Source organism: Elephantulus edwardii, unplaced genomic scaffold (assembly GCF_000299155.1).
Source record: "Elephantulus edwardii isolate Elephantulus edwardi_28Jun2011 unplaced genomic scaffold, EleEdw1.0 scaffold00045, whole genome shotgun sequence".
Taxonomy (NCBI): domain Eukaryota; kingdom Metazoa; phylum Chordata; class Mammalia; order Macroscelidea; family Macroscelididae; genus Elephantulus; species Elephantulus edwardii.
The window spans coordinates 11,395,196-11,404,229 of record NW_006399795.1 but is presented as its reverse complement, the minus strand read 5'-3'; positions in this window follow the sequence as shown (position 1 = coordinate 11,404,229).

Here is a 9,034-nt window from a genome sequence, read left to right as displayed (position 1 = left end):
TGCAAACATCCCTGGATGCTGAGCATCTGGGCAAAGCAAGCTTCTTCCATGCTCAAGTCAAAAGCCTCACTCTCTACAATGACTTCCATTTCCATTTTCAAGGCGCACACTTTGCATATAAAAGCATTCGCAGCAAAATCTCAACTCACTGTAGTATACAGCAAATGGGTCTCTGTAATTGATGAGAAATAATAATAATAAAGAAAAGAGGAGATGCCATACATAAAACTCTGCGTGAGCAAGCAAAGGGATTGGAAAATGGAGCAGCCCCTGGGCTAATCCCCCTGCGCCTTCAATATCGCTATTTCTTTTGTTTTCTCACCCGTGTCCCCCAGCCCTAAAGATTTAAATCTTGAGCCTCCACAGCTTCAAGCAGAGGAACAAATATGCTTGGTTCTCTTAATGAGCTGCTTCCTCTGCATTCATTTTGGAGAGAGAGCTCCAGCTGAGGAACACAACAAAGGGAAACAGAAAATTCCAGGATTGATTAAGCTCCATGAAAATATTGGGCTGTAAACTAGAAGGAATCTTGACCTGTTTCCTCTTTCCCTTTAAACTTTTTATCAACCAAAATGCCTGGGAGGCTTGGAAGGCACTGGTGAGTAAGTTAATAAATCAGAGGGCGTTGCTGTTGAGTCTTTTTAGACTCCTAGCCCCCATACAGGTCAGAAGGTTGTTATCATCAACCGTCAAGTAGGAACTGACTCACTGCTGACCCTCCAGTGGGTTTATAGAGGCAGTAGATTTACACAGAAGGAGATTTGAGCAGCTTTCTCCCATGGAGCAGGTGGTGGGAATCGAACCTCATGCCTTTGGGTTGACAGCACAAATCCTTCCCAGTCGACCAACGGAGCTCTCTTTTAGGACAGAATAGGGTTTCCTAGGCTATCCTCTTTATGGGAGCATGCCTTGTCTCTCAAAGAGCAGTTGGTGAGTTCAAACCATAGACTTTTTATAAACAGCTGCCACAAATTAACTGAATTAGTACTTGCAAAGAAATTTTGTATTTATTTCAAATATCAAGATTTAAATCAGCCTCATCCTCTAAAAAATGTGTTGTCATTGTTGTTAGGTGCTGTCAAGTTGAGTATGACCCTATGAACAACAGATCTGAACCCTGTCCTATCCTGTGCCATCCTCACACTTCCTGCCACTTTCAAGCTCATTGTGGCAGTCACTGTGTTAATTCTTCAGGTCAAGGGTCTTCTTCACCAACCCTCCACCTTTCTGAATTACATGCCCCTTTCCAAGGAATAACCACTCCTAACAGCATGCCCAGAGAATGTGAGGCAAAACCTCATCATTTTTGCCTCCAAAGAGCACTCCAACTGCATCCTCTCCAAGACATATCTGTTTGTTCTTGTGGCCATCCATGGGATATTCAGGGCTCTTTGAAAGGCCACCTGGGAGCTGGGCAACATTTCATGCTGACCACACCTTCTGGGAGACATTCCAATCTGCCTCGTGTAAGATGGCAATGGCCAATCAGGAAAGAGCGCGACCACCAATCACACCTTATGTCAACAATTAATCTAAAGGGACTGAGTGACTCCATATTTGAGAACTAACAAAGGGCACCTAACCAATATTCTCCATGGAAACCTGACCCCCCCCATGCCTATAAAACTTGGCCTGTAATTTCCTCATTTGTAACTTTGCTGCCTGATCCTGCCTTTCTCTGGCCTCAGACAACAATTCTGCCCGAGAGCCACTAATAAACTCTTTTGTTTTACTTCATCCCGTTATCTGCACCTTTTTTACCTTACACTCTTCTTCAAGACCACAGCACAAAAGCATTACTTCTTCTTCTGTCATCCTTATTGATTGTCCAGCAGTCAGATGCATAGCAAGTGATCAGAAAGACCATGGCCTGATTGAGACAGACTAGGAAGCAGGATTGGCCGTCCACTTCTTAAACGAGTCTCTGAAAACCCTATGAATAGTAGAGAAATGTGCATAGTTATAGTAGTGTAGTGGTTGAGCCCAGATTGTAAGTCAGTAGAAATGAGGAAAAAATAGTGGCAAACATCATTTAATAATGGGAACATGGAATGTACGTAGCTTGAATGTTGGAAACCTAGAAATTGTGAAAAATGAAATGGAACTCATGAACACTGACATATTTACTAGGCATTAGTGAAATGAGGTGAGACAGCTATGGTTTTTTAAAATTTTTAAAATAAAATTTTTTATTATGCTGGTTTCCTTACAAAGTTCTTATACATTGTTTTCCACAGCAGATCTTCCCATTTCCTTTAACCACCTCTTCCTTCATCCTTAGGATTCTGAGACCCTGTATTTATGCCCCTGCTCATCCTCACCCCTCTGGTCCTGCCCTCCCCCTTTGGATCCTCATACTTATTTCATTAGTTGTTTTTATATTTATACAATGATAATCTTACACAGTATTTGTCCTTATGGGACTGAGTTAGTTCACTTAGCATAATGCTCTCCAGTCCCTCCTAAGTTATGAAGTAATTTTCCAAATCCTTGTTCCCGCATGCTGTGTAATTTTTCACCAAGTGAATGTACCACACTTTTTCAATCCACTCAGTTGTGTTTGGACATTTGGGCTGTTTCCTTGTTCTTGCTACCGTGATTGATGTTGCTATGAACATTGGTGTGCAGCTCTCCATTTGTGCCTCAATTCTTATTTTCTCTGGGTATTTTCCAAGAATTGAGGTAATTGGATCATATGGAATTTCTATGTTCAGCTTTTTGAGGAGATACAAAACTGCCTTCCAGAGTGGTTGTACCATTTTACCATCCCAGCAACAGTGTTTTTCCACATCCTCTCCAATATTTATAACTTGCTCTCCTGTTAAACTTTGGATGGGCTAGCTTTGGACACATTGAATCAGTTAATCATATGGTGTTCTGTGCTGGGAATGAAAAACAAGAAGAATGGTCTTGAATTCATAGTAAAAAAGTCAATTTCATGTTTTATCCTGAAATACAATGTTGTGAGTGACGGGCTATTATCCATATACATACAAGGAAGACCTGTTAACCCTACTATTATTTAAACATATGTTCCTACATCTAGACCCAAAGAGGAAGAAATTCAGAATTTCAACCGAATCCTGCAGCCTGACATTGACCAAACACACAATGAAGAGGTGTTAATGATAATTGGTGACTGGAATGTAAAAGTTGGAAACAGTGAAGAAGGAATATATGGAAATTAAGGAAAATATAAGCTTGGTGATAAAAATAAGGCTAGAAATAGAATGATCACATTTTGTATTTTAATAATTTATATGTTGCAAACACCTTTTTTGAAAGACACAAAGAGCACCTTTATACATGGACCTCATCTAATGGGCTGTATCGGAATCAGATTGGCTGTATCTGTGAATGAAATCATTGGAGAAGCAATAGCAGCAGTCAAAACTAAGCCAGGACAAACTGTGGGTTAGACCGTCAATTACTCATGTGCAAGTTCAAATTGAGGCAGAAGAAAATGAAAATAATTTCATGAAAACCAAGATGTGATCTTGAATCTATTCCATCTGAATTTCAATATAATCTCAAGAACAGGTTTGAAGAATTAAACACCAATGATTGAAGACCACATGAATTGTGGGATGATATCAAGGATATCACCCATGAAGAAAGCAAAAGGTCTTTACAAAGACAGAGGAGAAAGAAAGAAACAAAATGAATGTTAGAAAAAACTCTAAAAACTGCAACAGTGTTGAGAAGCCAAAAAAAAAAGGAAAACATGCTGAAGTAAAAGAGCTGAACAGAAGATTTCAAAGGGCAGCTTGAGAAGACAAAGCGAAATATTAAAATGGGATGTTCAGAGAGCTGGAATGGAGAATAAAAAGGGAAGAACTCACTCTCCATTTCTTGAGATGAGAGAATTGAAAGACAAGTTTAAAACTCAAGTTGCAATAATGAAATATGTTACAGGCAATATACAAATATACCAGCAGTCAGGAAATAAGGAGACACATTGCACTGTGAAAATCCGTAGTTAGGGACGTCTTCGAATTATTGAGGAGTAATGATGTCAGTTTGAGGACTAAGATGTATCTGATTCAGGCCATAGTCTTTCTGATCACATCTAAGAGCTGGACAATGAATAGAAGAACTGATGCCTTTGAGCAGTGGTGTTTTAGAGTAGAGCACTGAACATGCCATGGATGGCCAATAGAACAAGCAAAATATGTCTTGGAGAGGGTGCAGCTGGAGTGTTCCTTGGAGACAACAACTATTTAGCTTCTCTTTACATACTTTGGGCATGTTGCAAGGACGGGCTATTCCTTGGAGAGGGACATGAGGCTAGGAGGGTGGAGGATCTGTGAAGGAGAGGATGACCCTCAGTTAGATGGATTTACATGGTGACTGCTGCAATGGGCTCCTGTATGTCAGCAAGTGTGAGGATAGCACAGGGTTCAGATCTTTTGTTCATAGGATCACCACATACTTGACTTGATGGGATCTCACAACAAAAACAACAACATGGGTAAAATATTAAATGACCCAGAAAGCATCGAAAGAAGATGGAGGGAATATACAGAATCACTGTACCAAAAAGAAGTGATTGACACTGAAAAATTTTGGGAAGTACCGTATGAACAGGAGCCAATGGTAATGCAGGAGGAAATAGAAGCTGCACTAAAAACATTGGGCAGGGGAACCCAACCAAACCAAAACAAACAAAAAACCCCCAAGCAAACAAAAACAAGCCCAACACAAAAAGATCCCCAAGGGCCCAGGAATTGATGGAATGCGAATTGACTTGTTTGAATTAACAGATGCAGCCCTGGATGCACACAGCAGTCCCTCCCAGGAAATTTGAAGGACAAATGTCTGGCCAATGGATTGGAAGAGGTCCATATTTATTCCCATTCCCAAGAAAGGTGATCCCAAAGAATGTGGAAACTATTGAATAATATCATTAATAATATCTGGAAACTCTATGAATTTGGAGAAATGATGGAATTTATACAAGTGTTCAGGTATTTCATTCATAGGGTCACTATGAGTCATCTACAACTCAACAACATTTAATGACAACAACAACAAAGAGAGAGTTCTGTTGGCCTAGTGGATAGAAAGTTATGCTACCAAGCCAGTGGTGAGTAATTTTAATCTGCGGCCCTCAGGCCTGGTTTTAACTGTCTCTGGTCAAACATTTTTCTAAGTGATATAATATTGGTTTGTCCATTTGCTGTACAGAGGTAACTTGTGTTTTCTGTGATGCTAAACACGGTGACACTGATGGGTCAAATGTGATAATGGTTAGCCATGGTGGACAGTGTTTGGTAGAACTTCCTGATTAAAACAAGTTTCGAAGTAGGAGTGACATCTATGAATGTGGAGAAACGATGAAAGTTATTCAAGGGTTCAGATCTTTCATTCATAGGGTTCCTATGAGTCGTCCACTACTCAATGGCATTTAACAACAACAACATAAGCAAAATTCTGCTGAAGATCATTCAAAAATGCCTAGAACAGTATATAGATGGCAAATTGCCAGAAGTTCAACAGAAAAAGTGCACGGTGTGGCAAAATATTATAATTCTTTGAGACTCAGTTTCCTCACCTGTAAAATGGGCTTAATAATAACAACACATTTTAACAAAATAAGAAAAGAACAATAAATTTTTTATAACTAAAGGAAATATTTTGTATTAAGAAAGTAAGAATTTGTGCTTTTCTGATTTTCTAAATACTGTAGCCCTGTTGTCTACTACCCATCTCTTAATTTCTGTTTATTGTATGTGATGACTGACTTGTGTGTTGCAATAATACTGAACCTATTCAATTGCTATTTTACATATCAGCAGAGTCATCATGATAGGCAGGTTTCAGTGAAGCAGCCACACTCAGACTGAAAAGGAAGAAAGATCTAGGGTTCTACTTTTGAAAATTGGTTAATCACAATGTTATGGATCATGATAGGATATTATCCAATACAGCTCTGGAAGATAAGTCCTGTGTATTGGAAGACACTGAAAAATACAGCACTGCAACAAAGGAGTCAAGCACGTCAGCAATTTTGACGATGGTGCAGACCTGGGCTTGTTTCATTCTGTTGTACAGTGTCCACTGTGCGTTGGATCCAGCTTATTGACAATTAACAATAACTCTAGATTGTATGGCCAGGGACTCTGTGGAATACTGGGCCAGACTCAGTTTCTTTTAAACTTCCAGGAAACCACAGTAATTGGTTGGTTAGCAAGATCCCTTGAAATAACAAAGTGGCAATGTTAAGGATCCAGGATATCATGTACTGTTGATTCAAGGAACATACAGAGATTGTAGGAGACTCTATAGGAAGACAAACATCTCAACATCAAGAAGACAAAGATCCTCACCACAAGCCCACCAGTCAACATTATGATAGATGTAGAAAAGATTCGAATTGTCAATGATTTCATCTTACTTGAATCTACAATCAAGATGCTTGGTACCTGCAGTCAGGAAATCAGGAGACAGACTTGTCTTCTGCAATATTACAGAAGGCAAGTCTGTCAAGGACCTTTCCAAAATACTGAAGAGCGACATGAATTTGAAGACTAAGTTGCACCTGGTTCAGACCATAATCTTCTCAATCAACTGCTACACATCAGAGAGCTGGAAAAATGACGAAGGATGACAGAAGAAGGTTTGATGCTTTTGAGTTGTGGTGCTGGAGAAGAATACTGAATATCCAGTGGACTGCCGAAACAACAAATAGATATGTCCTGGAAAGGATGTGGACAGAATGCTCCTTGGAGGCAAGGATGATGAAGCTTCATCTTTCATACTTTGGACATGTACTAGGCCAGGCTATTCATTGGAAAAGGACATAATACTTGGCAGAGATGGAGGATCAGCAAATAAGAAGAAGACTCCCAATGTGATGGAACAACACTTTGAGATCAGCAATGGGCTCTAGTGTCAGACATGATAAAGATGGTACAGGATAGGTCAAGTTTCATGTTTGCTGTTCATAGGGTCACTATAACTCATATTTGACTTGACAGAACATAACAACAGAAGAAAAATAAACGAACACTTCTAGAAAGAAGTAGGACTCCCAGCAATTTCAAAAACTCTTGTTTAATCTCTCTAAGGGAGCAGTTTTCTAACTCAACATTAGACCACCTCTCTTGTCATGTTCTAAGACTCAGCTTTAGCAGACTCCATCAAAGATTGCTTTCAGGACACTGTTGTTATTCTGAACTAGTCCAGGGAGTTGGTCTGGAGTCTATCTGGAGGGCAACTGTCCCTCGGATATATGCAAAGACACGTATGCCACTTGGAAAGTTAGTTTGCTTATTGCCTCCTCAAGGGAGCTCTGATGGTCTATTGACAAGAAGCTATGCCACAATCCTGAAGGTATGTGGTTTGAGCTCACCAACTTTTCTGCAAGAGAAGGATGGGAAATCTCCTCTCATACAATTAATTGCCTCTGAAAACTCACCAGAGGGAGAGTCAGCTATCAATTGCTTCCAGCTCTACAGTACCCAACAGCACTGCCTTTACAAAATGAACCATAATGACTGTACATCGTGAAGGCATACTTCGAAAGAATGGATGGTTTTAGAAGGTAGTGAGTGTTAGAGGAAAGGTCAGGGATGTTGGACTCAAGTGGGTATGTGACCACATTCCAGCTCAACAGGTTACAACTGCAGCAAGGCCATGAAAAGGAGGACTTGTCTACAGTTGTAGAACCATTTGTGCTTCTCATCAATGGCTGATGAAGGTTTAATAGGATGAAGCTCCTGAAGCTGACATCTGGCCTTCAGTGGTGGTCATTACCATTCCTTTAGTGACATTTTTGATAGGATTAGCTCCCAATGTTCACTTCTCTTGGATAAGAGAAAATCTCAATGCTAACTCTCCATGAGTGATTGTTTTCACCTTGTGGTGAACCGATTTTATTTCTAGAAGGTTGATAAAGCAATCAATATATCACAAATGAAGTTACCAACAGCTTGTATTTCTGATAGTTACTCCTCATTCTGACAGCAACCTTACGTACATTGAGAGCCACCCTCTCAATCTCTATTGCACGTAAGCCCACTGTTGTGGCCATTTTGCCAATCCATCTCATTGAGGGTTTTCTTCTTTTTCACTAACTCTCTCCTTTATCAATCATGATGTCTTTCTCCAAAGACTGGCCTCTTTGTAACATGCTCAAAGGCTATGAGAGAAAGTCTTACCATCTTTCTTCTAAGGAATACTCGGCTCCAAGGTAAACCTGTTTGTTCTTTTGGAAGTCTGTGGAATAGTTAGTATCCTTCATCAAGGCTGCAAGCCAAAATTCTATCTTATGCATTGGTCAACTTTCACATGCATGTGTTGTTGTTGCTCATTGTCTTTATATTAGTTGGAACCCACTCATGGATGGCCTGCTAGAGGCTTTTTCAGACACTATAAATCACATAGGAGGAGATTTCCATCTTTCTCCTTTGAGGCATCTGATGTATTTGACCTGTTCTTGGTTTGGCAGAAAAATCCATTAGGCCACAGAAACTACTGAAAATACCATGGTCTGGGTCAAACACACCTTCGTTTAGAGTGACATCTTCACTCTTCAGCATTTTAAACAAGTCCTTGGCAGGAGATTTGCCTATGTCAGTAAATTATTTGATTTCTTGCCTGCTACTTTCATAGATGGATGTTATTTGCGGATCCAAGTAAAATGAAATCTTTGACAACTTCAATCTTTTCTCCATCTGTCATTATGATGCTGTCTATTGGTATAGTTATGAAGATTTTTTTTCCTCTGTGGCTTTTCCTCCAAACTGAAAGCTGTAGTCTTTGAGCTACATCAATAAGAATTTCAAGTGTTACTTGCTTTTTGAAAAGGCTGAGCCATCTATCAGTTTGTTAATTAGTCTTTTTCCAACCCGAATGTCATGTTTTTCTTCATATAATCCAGCTTCTGGGATTATTTGCCCTGCATACAAATGAAATAGGTATGGTGAAAGAATACAAACCTGATGCACACCTTTCCTGATTTTAAACCACGCAGTATCTCCTTGTTCTATTTGAATGACTGCTTCTTATCTTTATACAGGTTCTTCATGAG